Below are 16,968 nucleotides of genomic sequence, written 5' to 3' on the forward strand. Positions count from 1 at the left end.
CATGCTACCACTAGGATAGCTGGTCTATAAGGTTGACTTTACAACCATCACCATAAGGGTTGTTTGGACTGGTGCAAGGTGCTCACTAGAATAGTGAACATCATATACCAGGCTAACTTCTCACACTCCGCCCGCCACCTTCCCAACCCTGGCCCCCTTGCCAATTTCCAGTGCATTGTGATTTCTCTTTTAGCCAATACGAGGACAAGGTCTATACATTTACTTGTCACTTTCGTTCTGGTGGTATGTGGGAACCAGTGCAACAAACACACTCCCATATCTAGTTCTAATGTCCGGTCCGTTATATGGCACAATAGATCCAGTACTCCCTTCCAATACGCCCCTAGACTTGTACAACCCCACAACATGTGTTGAAAGTCGGCTCCCTCCAAACTACACCTCGGGCACTGACCAGCTACCGCATTGAAGCAACTTGCTTTCTTTCATGTTGATTGACTTGTACATAAGTGCTTGCCTGTTTTGATAAGGGGGCCGCATGCAAAGGTCAGGAGAGCGATTGCTGCCCTCAGACTATAAATCTACAGAGACGTTATAGCATAGATTATACAGCAGCGCTGCCTTCAGTGCAGCATAGCTGCAAGTATTTTGTTTCATTTAAACGCTATGACACAGCGGTGGCTGTGTCATAAAGCCTTTATTCTTTACTTTCACTCATTTGCAACATGGCTAAAAAATATTAGCAAAGCCAATAGATCTCGCATAGGCAAGACCTTCTGGCTTTGCCAATGCTTGTTTTTCTTGGAATTCAGCTAGAATAAGACTACAAGTCACAGAAATCTAGGAAAACACGGTAAATGGCTTAACTAATCACGATGAATAGGGGAAGCCTGGAAGCTACACACATTCAGAAACTTTGCTTAGAGTTGTAAATTAGCCTTTTGCTACTTGCGACTGTGCCTACATTTTAACTACTTCGAATATTCGTGGGCTGGAGAGATGTCAGTTCAGTTGGCACATAAAATACCTAAATTTGCTTTCAGGCGTAGTTTATATAGTCCTCTCTCAATTTCCCTTAGGTTTGTGTGCAGGCAATGCCTAGGCAGCCTGGGCGGGGGCCTCTCGACGCCATCTTGGATGATGTGTCAGCCTGGAGTCGGACCAAGGAACCTGTGGGTGAATCCTTCACCTGACTTGATCTGAGAGCTGCTGGGTGTGCACGACCCAGGTAATTGGCAATTGTATATTCCTCCGCAGCCGCGGGTAAGGGCGAGGGCATTCCTCTTCTCCAAAGGCTAAGAAAAAGGGATTCTAGAGTACCACCGGCTCAGGTAATTGGGGGTGGACCTGGCTACCGTCTCCTCGGGGACAGAGAGGTGGGTTCCTCCCAAAGGCTGACGTGTTCAAAGACTTCATCAAACGACCGAAAGTTCTTGTCAAGTTATAGCATGCGAAAAGATTCAGAAATATATTGAAACTGCAGAAGTGTCCTTAAAGCGTACTAAAAAGCACTTTTTTTTACCTGACAGCCCGTAAAGCCCATGTTTATTCGCAGTGAATAGTTTTATGGTAGAAGGCAAGGTTCTATGTGTTGGTATTAGTTCGTGATTTAAAATTGATAGCCTGCAATTCATGGATCGTTCATAGCTGCCAAGGTTTCACTTTGCTGTGTGTGACATTTTCATAATTTTAGTGTAATTATGAGTGACATTTCAACGAATATTAGTGACATTTTCTCACGAGCAAAATCAAGCAATGAAGATGAAGGAAACATACACAAATTAGAAATTACTACCCACTGAGCAACAAAAAGATCTAATTATATCTTTAAATTGCTTCAAAGCACCAGAGACTGCACTACAGCAGTGCTCAACAACAGAGGGCAGGCAAGCACTATAGGTGCTCAGAAAATAATCTCAGCCGCACCATGCAGATTATGCTTATTCATATTGAGTACACCAGGCTGTCTTGTGATGGCAGTTCGTTGGAGCAATTGCTGCTGGAGGAAGTAACACTGTTTAACTGCATCAAAGAGAGAGCCCTGTGATTAGTCTGCTGTGTCTCTATCTGCACAGAGAAACTGGATCTCACCAGCCAGTTAACTCATTTTCTGTAGTTTCACGAAGTTGTTTTAGATAGGGGGTGGGTGCTCTGGTTTCTGGACGGTATGGTCATAGAAGCCAGGTTTTCAGTTTTCCCATGTGTGACATTTATAGGCTTTCAGGTATTTTTGGGTAGTTTTTCACTGGCTTATGTTTGACACTTTGTAACAAATTAATGACAACTGTCAATAGCTTTTTTCTGGCAATTTTCATTTTTTCATAACTTCTTCTTGGAACCAGCCCTTCTCATAACCCATTGACTGCAGTGCAAACTAAGAACGCTTTTGACAATAGCTTTTACCAATATTTCTTCTCCTTTACAGACCCAAAATGCGTTAACATTCTTAATGGCTGCAGAAGTAGTTACCAATTTAACGCAGTGACACTCATTAAGACCAAGTTAGACTATAACTCAATTCCAATAATAAAGTCATTAGAGGTAAATATTTAGTCCAAGAACAAATATACCTCTAACAAATGCGCAGTTCTGCTCTTTGGGACATGATTATTTTTTTAATGACCCCCTAATTATTACGGTCCTAGGATGGCAGCTATTCCTGGAGCTGCAGCAGGGCTCTGTTTTGCTGATGATGACGTGGTCGATACGAGTAGGCCCAGGTGCCGCCGCCTGCCAGCTCGGAAACCAGTTTAATTAACCACTTAGGTGTGACATGTGGTCCCTTCCTTGCACCCCGGCCCAGATAAACAACAAACTACCTGTTAGTTCTGACGCGCTTGCTGAAGACGCAGGATCCACGTGGTTGCGGAGGCCAGGGGCTCTCAGGAACTTTTTTTTCCCCGCTCCCGTGGCAGACTGCGCTACGCAATTAATTTAAACACATTAACATTAATACAAATAAAGGCGTACATGTGTTTACTGTATGTGGCTAATGTGCCTGTGTGTCAGATCCGGCGCTAGGCTGGGCACTTACATTTTTACAGCGCCAAGAGGGTCGGCAAAAGCAAGCTGGTGGTGGCCGGCTGCAGTAAACCGACTCAGACCCTGCCCGTGGCAATGGCGGCCATCTGGGGCATCATTGAGGCTGCCTCAGTCAAGCAGGTGTATTCTAGGAAGCTGTGAATCATTCCGGCGGCTGCCAGACACTGTCCTTGGTCCAGTAAACTGCAGGTGGGATCGGGTTGGGGTGGCTGGACCTCATCTATGTCAGCTTCCGGAATATGCTGGGGCTGCGCGGTGATTGATGGCATTTCTGTTACATTGTAGCAGTAACAGCTAGAGCACAGCCAGCGCGCAGAGCGCCCTGCTGCTCCAGCTTTCTCAGTCATTTGACTAAAATAGTGTATTAGCAGCCAGGTTCCATGCAGCTTGGCAGTTGAGGAGCCGGCGCCTCAGAGGCGCTATATGCGTGACTATGCATTTCAGTGCGGTGATGCGGACCACCACACTAAAATGCATTAGTCTAACGCCTAATGCGTGATAATTGGCAGGGCTGATAGTTTTCTTTTGTTGGAGGCTGCGTAAGGTAAGGATGGAATGTGACATTATTGGAATCTACCCTTTTTTTGTGGTATGTGTACGTTTTATCCCTCCAATAAAGGATAGTTTCTTTTTTATTCATTTGTTTTTTTGTGACGAAATCCTACTTGGATCAACACAGTTTCCTCAGTGCTGACCCTAATTATGAGAAACCCACATCTCTGCGAGTGCTCCGCCAACCTACCAGGTAGTGCTGTATTTCAGAACTGGTGTTGGTCAGCTTTGTCACTCCTCATCCAACGTTTAACACACCCTGCAGTTGTACTGATTCTGCGCATGGTTATTCATCTTTTTCCCATTGTCACTTCTGTTATTCCAGTAGTAACAACAAATACCCTTTGCCCTGCATCACCCTTCTTCCAATTGTAGTACTGCACAGTGAAATGCAGCTCTAATAATGAACTTCATTTCATTCTTGATCTGTAACAGCCGAGCTATCCCCAGATCTGAGATAGTTCTTTTAAGTTCTCAACAGTAAAGGCACGAGGGAGAACCACTCTGTTGCTCCATCCTTAACAAACTACCTCCTCTCTCTGTCTCGCCTAGAAGTGTCAATATATACTTTCTTTTGTGGGCACCAGGGGCAGCTTTTCTGGGACTGTTCTTCTAAACTAGTCAGCAGGCAGTAGACATCGTAATCTTATTGTAGCATGTTGCACAGGCTTTCAACGATCCATACTGATTGAAGTTTATTCGTAAAATGTTCACCTAATTTCTTTACACTCCAGAGGTTTCGTCTGCTACAAGACGTTTGTGCTCATTACCCTTCCCACCATTCCTCGCCCTTTAATTTTACATTCTTCTTGTTTGTGTGGTGTTCAAACGTACATTCTTATCTCTACTACTTGTATTTGTACACAGTTGAGTAAGTGGTTTGGACACCACTTTCGTTTTCCCTCAGGTGCAGCACCTTTATTTACTTTCCTCTTCATTCATTCTTAGCAGTTTGAACATTATGACGTTCGAGTCAACTCTGACTTGCAGCATGTAAGCCACTTCCCTTCTTTTTAGGTTACAGTTGCACCAAAGATGTCCTTGTGCCAGTTACACTCAGTCTGGGTGATAAATGTGGAAGAAGTCCCTGATTCTGTCCACTCCAAAACCTTTCACAAATATCTTTTTTTTAACAAACTTTTTCAAATGTTCATGGCTAATTCGATAACCAAGATGGCCCAGAAAAAAGCCAAGGAGCTTTTTCTCTCTTTTAGTTTTACTGCGTTGTAAATGTTATCACAGTGACCTGTAGTGTCAACACATACGCTGCAAATTACATCTTGGGCATGAAACCTTGAGTTGCACTAGGAACAAATAGTAGTTTGGCTGTTCAGTCAAGAGCCAATTCATGGTATTCTTATATTAAGTTGACCAGTCCTTGAAAGGCAATATTATTAAAAGTGCCCAAGAAATAAACAAAAATGATACACCTGGTTTTGAAGATGGTGTGGACAGACAGTGGAAGCTAGTGTAGTTTCATCGTGGTCAGGGTGTTATGCTCTGGAGTTGTTTGTGGTCCCGTTCAACTGGTCGCCAGCGTTCATGGTTTTCTTGGCAGTGTGTTCCTTGGTGAAACTAGTTGATTTAATGTTTGCTGATAGTTGTCATTAGACGTTGTCCAGGTATGTCATTGAGCCAGGTTTGGACTAGTTGTTGATTGTTCTTGGTGAAAAGAAGTTAATCTATTTCTGTGGGATTACATTGCCTGCATGGAGTGGAAATCCTGATCTGTATGAAGTGCAGGTACTATTTGCGAAGTTGGATATCTGGATCTGAGATGACTTCTAAGTTGAGTTGTGTGTCATTGGCATATTGGGACATTTTAAGGCTTTTACCTGTGAGTGGAGTCCCAGGGCGCTCCAGGTAAAGCATCAATATGACTGTGAGAAGATGAAGCCTTGAAGGACTCTGAAGGTTTTCAGGAATTTCTGGGACCTGGAAGTGCCTATGTAAATGAACTGGTGTTGAGGCAATACACTCCATTCTCTTTAACTAATAAACATATCCAATAGGCGGACAGACAGTAGAAAGGCATTGGCCTTGTAAAATGATGTCTGGCCATTGTGTCATGATACTTTCCCCTATTAATATTACTACCTTCATAGTGCTCTTCCTATCCAGGTTTTCTTGATCTTATGCAGCAATTTGGTGTGACAGCAGTTTAGGTATGAATCTATCCAGTGGCCAGAGAGAGCTGTTACCTGCTGGGCCATAAAGTTCGTTATAAAATCAGGCTGGCTCTCCTGTTAGTGATTACTAAACTAGGATCAGGCCATTTCCTTTATGTATGCAAGTGACCGATCTGGGTCAGTCATCCTGCTTACTCAGCCAGTATATTAACCTTCTTCTTTGTTCACCCTGATCATTTAGTCTGATCTGGAATGCCAAGCATGCTTCTTTAACTTCCTTCATACTCATGTGGTGGAATTGCCGCTTGGCTGTAACTTATTCATCTTGGATATGCTTGGTAGGTTCTCTCCTATATCTGTCATATAAATCAAGGGCCTGTGCCTCAGTGTTTCTCAAGGCATATCCCTTCTCTCTTCTCCCTATAAAACCAATAGCCACTCCTCGAACAACAGGTTTAAAAGCCTCCCAGTGTGTCGGTGGTAATTCCACTGAACCTTCATTAGTTTGTCTCTGTACTGAGAGTTCCTCGAACAACAGGTTTAAAAGCCTCCCAGTGTGTCGGTGGTAATTCCACTGAACCTTCATTAGTTTGTCTCTGTACTGAGAGCTTTCCTGAAGGACTCCTCCTATAGCCACCAAGTATTCGGATGCCACCTTGCAGCCCTCTCAAGGACCTCACAATGAAAACTGAATGCTTACTGATGCGTGGTTCGAGAGTGCATGTATATATGTGTGTGTGTGTCTGCTATGGTAGGCCGTATACATAGTTAATATGGGAGGATGACCAATGCAATCCGAAGAAAAAGATGAAGCCTTACTCTCATGTATTACTATTGCCAAACATGCACAGAAGTCATACGCCTCTACAAAGGATTCAAGGAAGAAACAAGCCCTTTTACCTTATTCCACCTCGTGTATGGCTATCCCCGTTCTTGTCCATTATTCAGTTGAAATCTTCCCCAATCAACATGCAATCCAATGGGGCCTCCCATATATTGGGGCCTCCCACATATTGGGCCAATTACCTATTAGAATTTCTAAGACACAGGGGGTGGTACATATACATTTAATAATGCAATTGTGGTACATTTTATTGAGCCAGATATATTTAGGTATCCGTCCTTTTCCATCCTAGTTTTCTGTATGTTGTAAGAAAGTGCCATCTTTTTGCATGGTTGTCCACACTTTTTGCTGAACTGCTGATGTACTTGACTGTGTGCGCCCCGGGCTCCTGCCAATCAGGTACCCAGGGTCAATGTTCTTTCCCTAAAACTGCATTGAAACTAAACCCAATTGGCACTCTCTGGCCGTAGGTCAACCCCTGGTAAAGGGTACCACAGATACCCAGGGCACTGTGACCAGGGAAGGCCTCTAAGGGCTGCAGCACTTATTGTGCCACCCTTAGAGGCCCTGTACCTTTACACACACACACTGCCTTTGCAGGCTCCATGTTTTGATGCAGAACAAAGTGAAGAGTCAACATGGCACACATCACTGTGTGCCATGGCTGCAACCCACTGCCCTGGCATAGATCAGCCACCCTTAAGCTGGGTGCACTATACCAGTGGTGAGGGTGCGGGTGCATGAGCCCTGTACCCCTAAAGTGTCTAAGCCAATTCTTAGACATTGTAAGTGCAGTAATGCCATTAAGAGTATATGGTGCTGGGAGTTTGTTATTATGAACTCCACAGTACCATAATGGATTTGCTGAAAACTGGGAAGTTTGGTATCAAACTTCTCAGCACATTAAACCCACACTGATGCCAGTGTGGAATTTAAGGAAAAATGCACGTAGAGGGCATCTTACAAATGCCCCCTGAAAAATGACCTAACACTAGTGTCCAGGCTGAGTGACTGCTCACCAGCTGTCACCACCACACATGTTTCTGAACCCCTGGTTTGAGAGTCTGCTGCTCTCGGGGGTCTGAAACAATTCACATCCTGGGACGAGGTGCCAAACCTCCTCCCCCCAGGATGGGCAAGATCCACGAAGGGGAAGCTTTAAAGGCTTGCCGCCTTTGTAAGCTTCCCCAGGCCTTTTGCTGCTTCCAGCAACTGGTCCCCGCCGGTTCTGACCCCCACTTTTGGGCGGGAGAAGTGGGGGGGAAAACCAAGTGAGAAAGGGAGGTGTGCCCACCTTTGCCAATCCCACACCTCAGGTGGGGGAGGCGAGGTGAATCGCAACGTTCGGTCCCCACCATCTTGCAGATGGGGGGGACCCAGCCAACCAGAGTGAGGCACATGCCCCCCTCCCACTGGAGGGTGGCATAATAGGGGGTGTACCAACCCCAAGCAAGGGGCCCATTGGTCCCAACCTTTACTTACCTGTAACAACCGTAAATTTAGTATTTAGGGGTGCCCCTGAACCTTGCCTCCTCAGACAAGAAATGACCAAGTAGAAAAGAAGGACCAAACAGCCGTGCTGAAGCTAAGAAGAGGACAGCCACAGACTTGGCCCCAGCCCTACCGGCCTGTCCCTGCCTTGTACCTGCAGAAGCGAAACTCCGGTGTTTCCTGCAGCCAACAACCTCAAGAACGCTGAGGACCTACCCTGCCTTCTAAAGAACAGACTTTGTCTCCCGTGAACACCGGATTTGTTCACCCACAGACTCTGGCTCCGGCCAAATCCGTGAGTCTGCACCACTCTGCACCCGTTGCCCATGGCCCGAGTTCGAGTGGCCCAACACCATGGGGAGGTCTCCCCGGCGATTCTGACCCGAGATCTGGTGATCTCTGACCTGCCTCGAATTTCCCAGGGAAGCCTGCAGCCTCTTTCTAGAGAATCCCCCTGACCGAAGCTGGTAAGAGAACCCCGACGCCTAGAGACACTCCTGCACCCGAAGCCCCACGGCCTTGGGTGGCTTAGCCGACGGATCCCAGCATCCCAACTTACCTCTTCAACCGGTGGTCGCCTCCAGAAGATCGTCGTCCCCGAGCCTGCAGTCTTTATTGAAACCGGAGAATCCCCATTGCAATCAACAGGGCACTTGACGCCAAACCAGCATCCTGCACCCAGCCCCCCCTGTGCCACTGCGGGTGTACTTTGGGCGCTATCTCAGATCCTCCTTTGCCCTCAGCCTAACACCAGGAGCTTTGCTCCCACAACCCAGTGGCCTGCTCGTAAACAGCCACCAACCAGAGGCCACCTATCCCCATTGGATAATATTGGGCCTCAGCACTCTGCTCCCGGTCACACTAGTGCTGCTGAGGGTGTAACAAGAGTGCATCATTTACCCTGGGGGAGCCCTTGTTCTTACTCCAGAAACACAACCCCAAAGACCGATTACTTACCTGGCAACCGTTAACTTCATTTCTCTACATAGGAATCTATTGACTGTTTTTCTGTGAAAATGTTTCTAAGTGTGGAGTTGATTTGTATGGAATTCTGAAAAATTACAATTGTGCAAAACTGATTTTACTTTTTTCTTTAGGAAATGTCCCAGTATGATATCTAAGCATATCACACTGAGTAGAAAAAGTAACTTAAAAAGCATTGTAAAAAGTAACGAAAAAGTAATCTGTACAGTAATTTCAATACCTTGACTTACCTGTATTTCAAACCACTGCATTCAAACTTGCATTCACTTGTAAACACTTCATAATATTTTGCAAAGCATTCATTTCATTTCCCTGTGCCAGGCTTGGCTTGGTTCTGGAAACAAAATAACTTTAATAATATTTGTATACAAACAAAATTGGTCTGAGTCCAGTCTTTGAGTGTGTGACATAATTTGCTGATTGAGTGTGTACAACAAATGCTTAACACCACCCTCTGATACAGCCTTACTGCTCGCCCACACTACCACAAATGGAGAGTAAGGTGTTATCTATTTTTACATCTGCCTACATTTGGGGGTCCACTGGACTCTGTGCACACTAAACCTCATTTTGGTATAGTATATACAGAGCCAGCTAACTCTGTATATCAAATGAAATGATTTCCTAAAGAGTTCTACGAGTCCAAAGAAGAAATTAGAACCAGGATTTCCAGTGTTGTGGGGGTGTAATTCTAATTCTTTTTCTGCCTTTCTCTGATCACCCATCTGTGTTGGATTATTGTGCAGATTGTGATGCATCCTAGTCCACCTAAGCCAAGGTTTGTAACAACATAACAGTTGAGGATTGTCTTCCTTTCCCTGTTCCAAACCAGATGGTTCTCCACTAGGGCTTGCTCCACTTAAGCTCCCCAGTTTTGTCTTATGATCTCTTTTGTGAACTAGAGTGGGGCCTGCGTCTCAGTCTAAGACGCTGTTCTTTCGGTCTGACATCTTTTGCATGGGCAGCCTGGTATTGTCCTGTGGCTTTGTCCTTATTGCCATGCAGCTCATGTCGCTCTTCGACCCACCCTTAATGCAGTATTTCAAAGATGAAGGACTTATTTTGAAAGATATCCGTCAGTTTAGCAGAGTGAAGGATCATGTACATTGCATTTATTGGTCGTAGTAAATATTTGACCTAAATTATTTTGTGGTTTTTGCCTCTGTTTTCTCTGTGGTACCCATATGGATTGTATCTCTGTCCTTATAATTTAAACCATAGGCAACAAAAGAATGTGTAGGAGTTTGTTGCAGAGGCCTAGTGAGCATGCTCAAGTAAGAAAACTACAGCTGGCTAGCCTTTCAACCTGGATATTTAACTTCATCCTACATTCTAAATATTGTTCAGGGTGGGCCCCTTCCACCGACCCTGACAACCCCAGAAACCTCAGATGATTACTGCAATAATGTCCATCCATATTGTCTGTACGGCGCACCATTACTTTGGTTGTTGATGCCAGCTGTTGTGCAGCACTTTTAGGTTTCTTGACATTGTCTTTGAGCTCCGATATTTTGTCTTTGGCTGTCATAACTCTGTCAACCACATTCCTGAGGTCCCGTTGCTGGAGGGTTAACATCTAACACCATCTCTCTGATTTATAAATGTTATTTTCCTTTCCAGGGTACCCCTGGACCTTTGAAATGCTTGTAGAATCTGCTCAGTAAAGGGTGAGGTCTCTTTCTTGGCGAAGTCTGTATCCAACATTTGCTGTTTCTTTTTACATTTGACCCTGTTTCTGTGGGGATCCTGGGTTAAATCAAGTTATGGATTTCAAGAGGTGAGGTATTGTTACAACATTGCACAAGGAAAAGATGTGAGGTAGTAGAAAACCTTGCACCCACCCCAGAGTGTGGGGACCAGATCTGTCATCCTAGATCCAACCTGGTGCTGCTCTCCGTAGCGAAGCTGTTTGTTCCTTCCTCTTTAACAGGCAAGACAAGCGAGATACTAGTCCCAAATGTACTCGTGTGGTGGATTTGTGAGATACTGGTAACCTCTGTTGATTCTGCCGTTGACTAGGTCTTTAAGGGCCGTTGCTGGCAGCAACATGGTCTTATTTAGCTTTTATTTTTCACTCACTGAACTCTTTGGAATCAGAGGTTCCTAAACATATGTGGCAAGGTGAAGCTCATGTACCGTGCTGTGCTTCTCTGCAGGCAAAGCAGCCACCACTCGTCGCACTCACTGATCAAGTCACTGTGTCATTGCCTTATGCACCAAAAGAGACATTTTCCATGTATATGTTGTTGTTCATATAATAAACAAAAGGGGGAGGGAGAGGAGAAGTGGATTCTGTCTCCCCTAGAGGTATGTATAAACAAAAAGGAATCCACAAGGTTGGGTTTGGTGATCCCTACAGTGGTGGGGAGCAACCAGTGTTGTTTAAATACCCCTCACACACCAAAAGGCCCCTTGGTGTCATGCTTCATCATCGGGGTCTTCGCAAACCTCTACGGAATGCGGCGTGCTACGACTCACGACTACGCAGGAGCACTAACATGTGAACTATGTGTTGGTGTGTGTGGGTAAAATAGTGTGAGTGGTGAGGTGAGTGAAAATTTTTTAAAAAATTAAAAAATACCTGGCTCGTGGGTTTCCAAACAACTTTATTCAGTCCCCGGCTGGTATCATTAAAAAGTGCTAGGGAGGTAGTCTTGTCTATTAAGGGTAAGACTAACTCACAAGTGCGTTGTCGACATGTTTCGGAGTTAAAAAACTCCTTCTTCAGGACAAGGATATGCACTAACTATCCTCACCTTACTCACATGGGTGTAAATATAAAAGTGTGCTCTACAAAAATAAGTCTAGGTGAAATGTACCTATCTGTTTTTTATTTAAGTTCGTTGTGCCCAATTGGCGAAAAAACTGAACTTAAGAAAATGGGTCTAATAACCTCATGAGCCAGGTGCGTAGTGTTGGGGGTCTCCTGTCCTGCCCACTTTGGCAACGGTTACAGCAGTGCCTGCTTGGCTTCTCCCCCTCAACGCGGCTCCGACGAAGGTATTTTTTAATTTTTTCACTCACCTCACCACTCACACTATTTTACCCACACACACCAACACATAGTTCACATGTTAGTGCTCCTGCGTAGTCGTGAGTCGTAGCACGCCGCATTCCGTAGAGGTTTGCGAAGACCCCGATGATGAAGCATGACACCAAGGGGCCTTTTGTTATGTTGTTGTTCATACACACTGTTAGTGTCCCCATTCCCCTGATCACATTATCTGATGACACTTTAATGATTTTCAACAGAAAGATTTGCTTGCAAGAGCAGCTGAGAGTAGATCAATATATTGCCTCTTTATTCAAGCTTCTCTGGGTGTTCTAGGGATCTCCACAGGCTTCTGACTTGCATCCATGTTGACCTCTAGCAAGCAGATTTCACATCTTGGCGGGTCAGTCTTTATAGACCTTCTTCGCCACCCCGAGGTATGGACATTCAGCATGTCAGGCCTGGTGCCCACCACCAGCTCCCCACGACTGCTGCATCCAGGTGCTGCTTACCATTGTCTCTCATGGCTTGTCCATGTGGCGGCCCTCATGCAGTCTTCTCTGCTTGTGTGTGCCGGCCTCAATTTGGTCTCCTCTCTCGGCAAGGAGGGTCCCGACTCAGGCCCTGATTCAGGTTCCATGTGGGGTCCTCACTTTAGAGCTATCTTTGTCGGTAAGCTTGACTGTGTTTCTTGCATGCAAGCCTGGATTGCTGTTCCTTCAGTTGGCAATCACCGTCTTGGGCAAGGTTTCATCAGCATATATCTACCAGCTGATGTGCCATGTACAGCTCATCCCCTCCATTCATCAGTGGGAACAATTTACGTCTCCCGGGCAACAGGGACGGACAGAGGGCAGAATGCTTCAGACGGTTCTCTACAAAACCACTCCTGCCATGCTTGCGGCTCAAGCCATGCTCCTATATTTAGCTTTCAATGAGCCGGCTCCTTGCGATTGAACGCAAACGTTTATTTGCCCTTGGATTCTCTTGGAGGTATTGTGGTTAACTCATGCAACATGTGTTAACCATAGCTTGGCATGATTACACTGGCAAGCTGTAACTAAACCAGAGGCCACAAGACCTGTACGCTTTCTTTATGTAGTGATAAGGGCTTTTTTATATGTGCCCTCCCCTGCTCCTTCCAACTTATGCAGCCTTCCTTTTCTCATGTTTTCTGAACCAAATGTAGGTGACCATCAGACTCTGGGAAGTAAGAAGAGACCTGAGCAGGATATTTATTTTCTAGTTTAGACTTATAGACTAGTTAGACAACAAGTGACTTATCCTACTTTGCTTGTAACTAGCTATCTGGAGTTGATCTCTCAGTGCACTGTATTGGTACCACACAATTCGAGCTAAGATACTATTAGGAACGTACAATGCAGTAGCTGATTTGGACCACTAAGTTTCGATTGTGACCCAGACTAAAATCAGAGGTGCAAAAGTGTCTAGAACAGTGAAAGGTTTTGTACCTTGATGCCTTTGGCTCCTGGGCCCTGGACTTCCGCTCTTGTCTGGACCATCACGTTTTGATCTGTAGGAGAAAGATGGAATTTGGAAGGTATAATGACATTTGTAGATCAAGAAAGTCCAGGGTGTGGCAGTTGCTGCTTGTGGGGAAACAAGTATATACACCGAATAAACTTATCTTCTCGTGCCTCCAGACAGACTTATTTAATGGAGTGTGCCCCGTTTCTGTTGCAAAAAAGCAGCAAGGATCTAGTTTTCCTGGAGAGCTCCACTGCAGTCATCTAATTGAGAAAAACCTAATGCGCCCCATCCACGGGAATACATCTTAATCTACTACTGCATGATGTAGTGCTCGAATCAATGAATGGAAAGCAGATATGGCTGTTAGGTTAGATGTCATTGTACAGTGAGTCGCACAACTAGGGTGATGTGAGAGCAGGCTTTGCATTGAAGCACACGGCGCTTCTGTTGCTGAAATGCATCATGCTGCATGGCACCACAAGTATGTTGTTGCCACATAGTGAATGTGAAGGAAATTCATTGCTGAAGGATATGTCACCCAGGCAATATACACTGTGAAAAAGGAAGTGACTAGTGAGAGGACACTACATTGGTAGATCAACACGCTGCAGGATAGGGTACAAAAAAACGAAATGGATGGTTGGATCTGGGATGGTTACCAGGCATCCCATGGAATTGAAGAATTGCACGAGTTGTGCTTGCATCACTGTCAAAATTTACTTTTGACTGTGAGCAAGTTGTCTCTTCAGGCAGCGACTCTCAAGAATTCTAACCATGTCAATTTAACCAATGAACTGGGTATTCTTGGAACTACGGTAATTTGTTTGCGCCTTTTATAGACATCGGTAACCATTTCACATGTTTAAGCATGGTTTGTTAAAAAATGCTTGGATCTATAACTTAACAAAATTTGATATTGCAGAATTAAATATTTTTATGTTGAATGAAGGTAATCATCAAATCAATCAACCACTTACTTTATTTCTTTTGTTAAAATCATAAAAGTACAAAGCATCATCGTCAATATTATTCAGTCATCATCACTAAAAAAAACATAAGAGCACACTGATAGAAAAGAGATTAGGCAGTACAATAGCTCTTAATAACAATTGCAGGTAAAAAGATCAAGTTGTATTCAAGATCACTGTAAAATTCATTGTGCAAATGATTGTCCATTTTAGGGTTGGCCCAGTGTCTTTGCATAAAATAGAAAGCAACCATTTTCACAAATTTGTTTTACACATTCAGATTTCACGTGCCACTGTCATTTGCTTTTTACTCAGATCTAGGAACATTATTACATTTATTACCAACATGAACACGCATTTCCTGGATCGCCAAGGTAATGCTCAACTAAAGTGCAGAGTGCCCATTTCACTTTAACATAATACAGCATACATATTCCTTAAGATTCAGGATTGAGGAAAATTTAAAGAGGATATAACAAAGCAGCCACAAATGAGAAATGCTCAAAGTACATAATGCTATCACACAATTGTTAATAATTCATGTATGTGCAGTGACCTAAAGACAGAGTCCTTGGGTAGAGAGACAAGAATCCTAGCCATGTCACTTTAACCAATACACTGGGTATTCTTTGAACTACGGTGTTGGACTTGGCCTTTTTTCCCAACATTTTTCGCTTTTCACCCCCCTATTTGAGGATATCTTCCTCATGGTAGAGAAATGTATAGGCCATGTGTGGTGTGAGATGCCATGTTAAATGTGATGCAATGGTGTACGTACCTATAATTCCCCCATCATAAGAATGCACCCTGGTGAAATGTCGCTTTTAAAATGGATGCCATGGCTGTGTGTGGGGCCACCTGACTGTGGTGGGTTAGCTGTCTAGTTGTTTGGTTCCCAGCCATCCCACCTTTTGGAGGGAAACCTGGCACCCAGGGTGCTCTACTCCTCCCCTAGACTAGTTAGAACCAGTTTCTCCAGACGCTTCTAAAAGCTTCTGGCACTGTCTGGTAGGAGGGGGTGAGGGGCGTATAAGTAGGGGGGCTGTGCCACCATGTGCTCAGAGCGTGGGCTTTAGAGAGAGGGGACCTGCTGCCAGGGGGTGTCGCCGCATGGGCCTGTGTGCTGGCCGCTAAGCCCATCTGCACCCCTCTTGTCCACAGGGCCAGTGAGAGCCGTTCAGGCTGCTGTACCAGGAGGAGTGCCGCGTTATAATGGATGATTGTTCCTAGGAACTGCTGTCCTGTACTGATGAGTACCCACTGACCTGGCCCAGTAGTGCCTGCTGCTCTCCTGCCTAGCACCTCGTGAGCGCTACAACTGTGCCTTCTGCTCTGCTGACTAGCACCTGAGAAAGGAGTGCTATAATCAAAGTGCCTGGAGGAGAAGAGCGCTTTATCTGACTGCCCAGGAGCACCTAGTGAGTGTTATCCTCCTGTTCGGCCTGCTTGACAGCGCCCTGCGAGCGCCTGGTCTGCCCAGGAGTGAGGAGCTGATGCCAGCAGCGCTGTGCTGCTGAGGCGCTACTGTATGGCGTGGGACCTAAGCGCTACAACTTGATTCCAGCAGTGACCGTACCCAGGAGGAGGTGAGGAGCGTGGGCGCTTCGTTATTGTGTGGGACCTGGACTGTACTGCAGCGCTGTGCTGCCTGGGAGCGCTGTGTATTGAAAAATATCGCGGGAGACACCCCTCATGATGCAGCCTTTCGCGGGTGCCCACTCCGCATAACTGCACTTCTTAATAAGAAACCTGAGCGGGTGCCTACCCCGCGTGATGGCCGCATACTGACCATTTTAACCTACAGCGGGTGCCCACTGCGCTTTATTGCCGCCACCGCGTGTTCTACGTAAAAACCCAGCAGGAGCCCACCCTGCACTTCAGAGTTGCCGCAAAATCACCGCTGCGGCCGAGCCGCCACAAGGAGAACTGCCGCTTTAAGACTAAACGGGTGCCTACCCTGCGTGTGCACTGAAGGCGGGTGCCTACCCCGCACTGCAAAGCTGACTACGATCACCGCAGCGGCCCCGGAGTCCCAGGGGAGCCGCACTGTGATTGGCGCCGCCTGGGGCGCCACGAGGAAGTCCTGCCCTGCAGGACCGGAAGCAGGAAGAGGCCGAATGAAGCCCCGGGTCCCAGGAGGGGGCCCGGGTGAAGACAGGAGGAGTGCTGTGTTGGCAGGGCTCTCGTGAGGAGAGGAGAGCCCCGCAGGTGTAGTGTTGGCTGCCTGAAGCCGCAGGAGAGACCTGCGTGACTCCTGCAGGGCTCCATGTGGTGGTTGAGCCCTGCAGCTATTACGGAGACGGAGAAGTCCTAAGGGGTGAAGGCAAGAGGAAGCAGCGCTGATGCCGGGGGGACTCCGTGGGAGAGTGGAGATCCCCGCAGCACCAGCCCAGCACGAACGGAGCCCAGAGGAGACCCGGTGAGTGGGGCTACGTGTCGGGCCTCAGGGGGGTTGGTCGAGGCACGGGGTCGGTGCCTTCCCCCAGTGGCCCCAGCCCTCGAGGAGGTGCTAGACTT

The 16,968-nt window shown here is 46.1% G+C and overlaps 1 protein-coding gene across 4 annotated transcripts in view; it reads left to right on the forward strand.

The window, feature by feature from the left end:
- Positions 1-1,048: 1,048 nt before the first annotated feature.
- AP3M1 (adaptor related protein complex 3 subunit mu 1) overlaps positions 1,049-16,968 on the forward strand; it is a 125,364-nt gene continuing 109,444 nt past the window's right edge. Inside the window, exon 1 of one of the 4 annotated variants that reach the window (XM_078642745.1) lies at positions 1,049-1,186. The gene's annotated coding sequence lies outside the window, so the exon portion shown is untranslated. Of the gene's footprint in view, positions 1,290-16,968 lie in introns of all 4 variants that reach the window. The other 3 variants (XM_078642746.1, XM_078642748.1, XM_078642747.1) reach the window with 3 other exon arrangements.

This window comes from Lissotriton helveticus, chromosome 5_1, assembly GCF_964261635.1.
Source record: "Lissotriton helveticus chromosome 5_1, aLisHel1.1, whole genome shotgun sequence".
Taxonomy (NCBI): domain Eukaryota; kingdom Metazoa; phylum Chordata; class Amphibia; order Caudata; family Salamandridae; genus Lissotriton; species Lissotriton helveticus.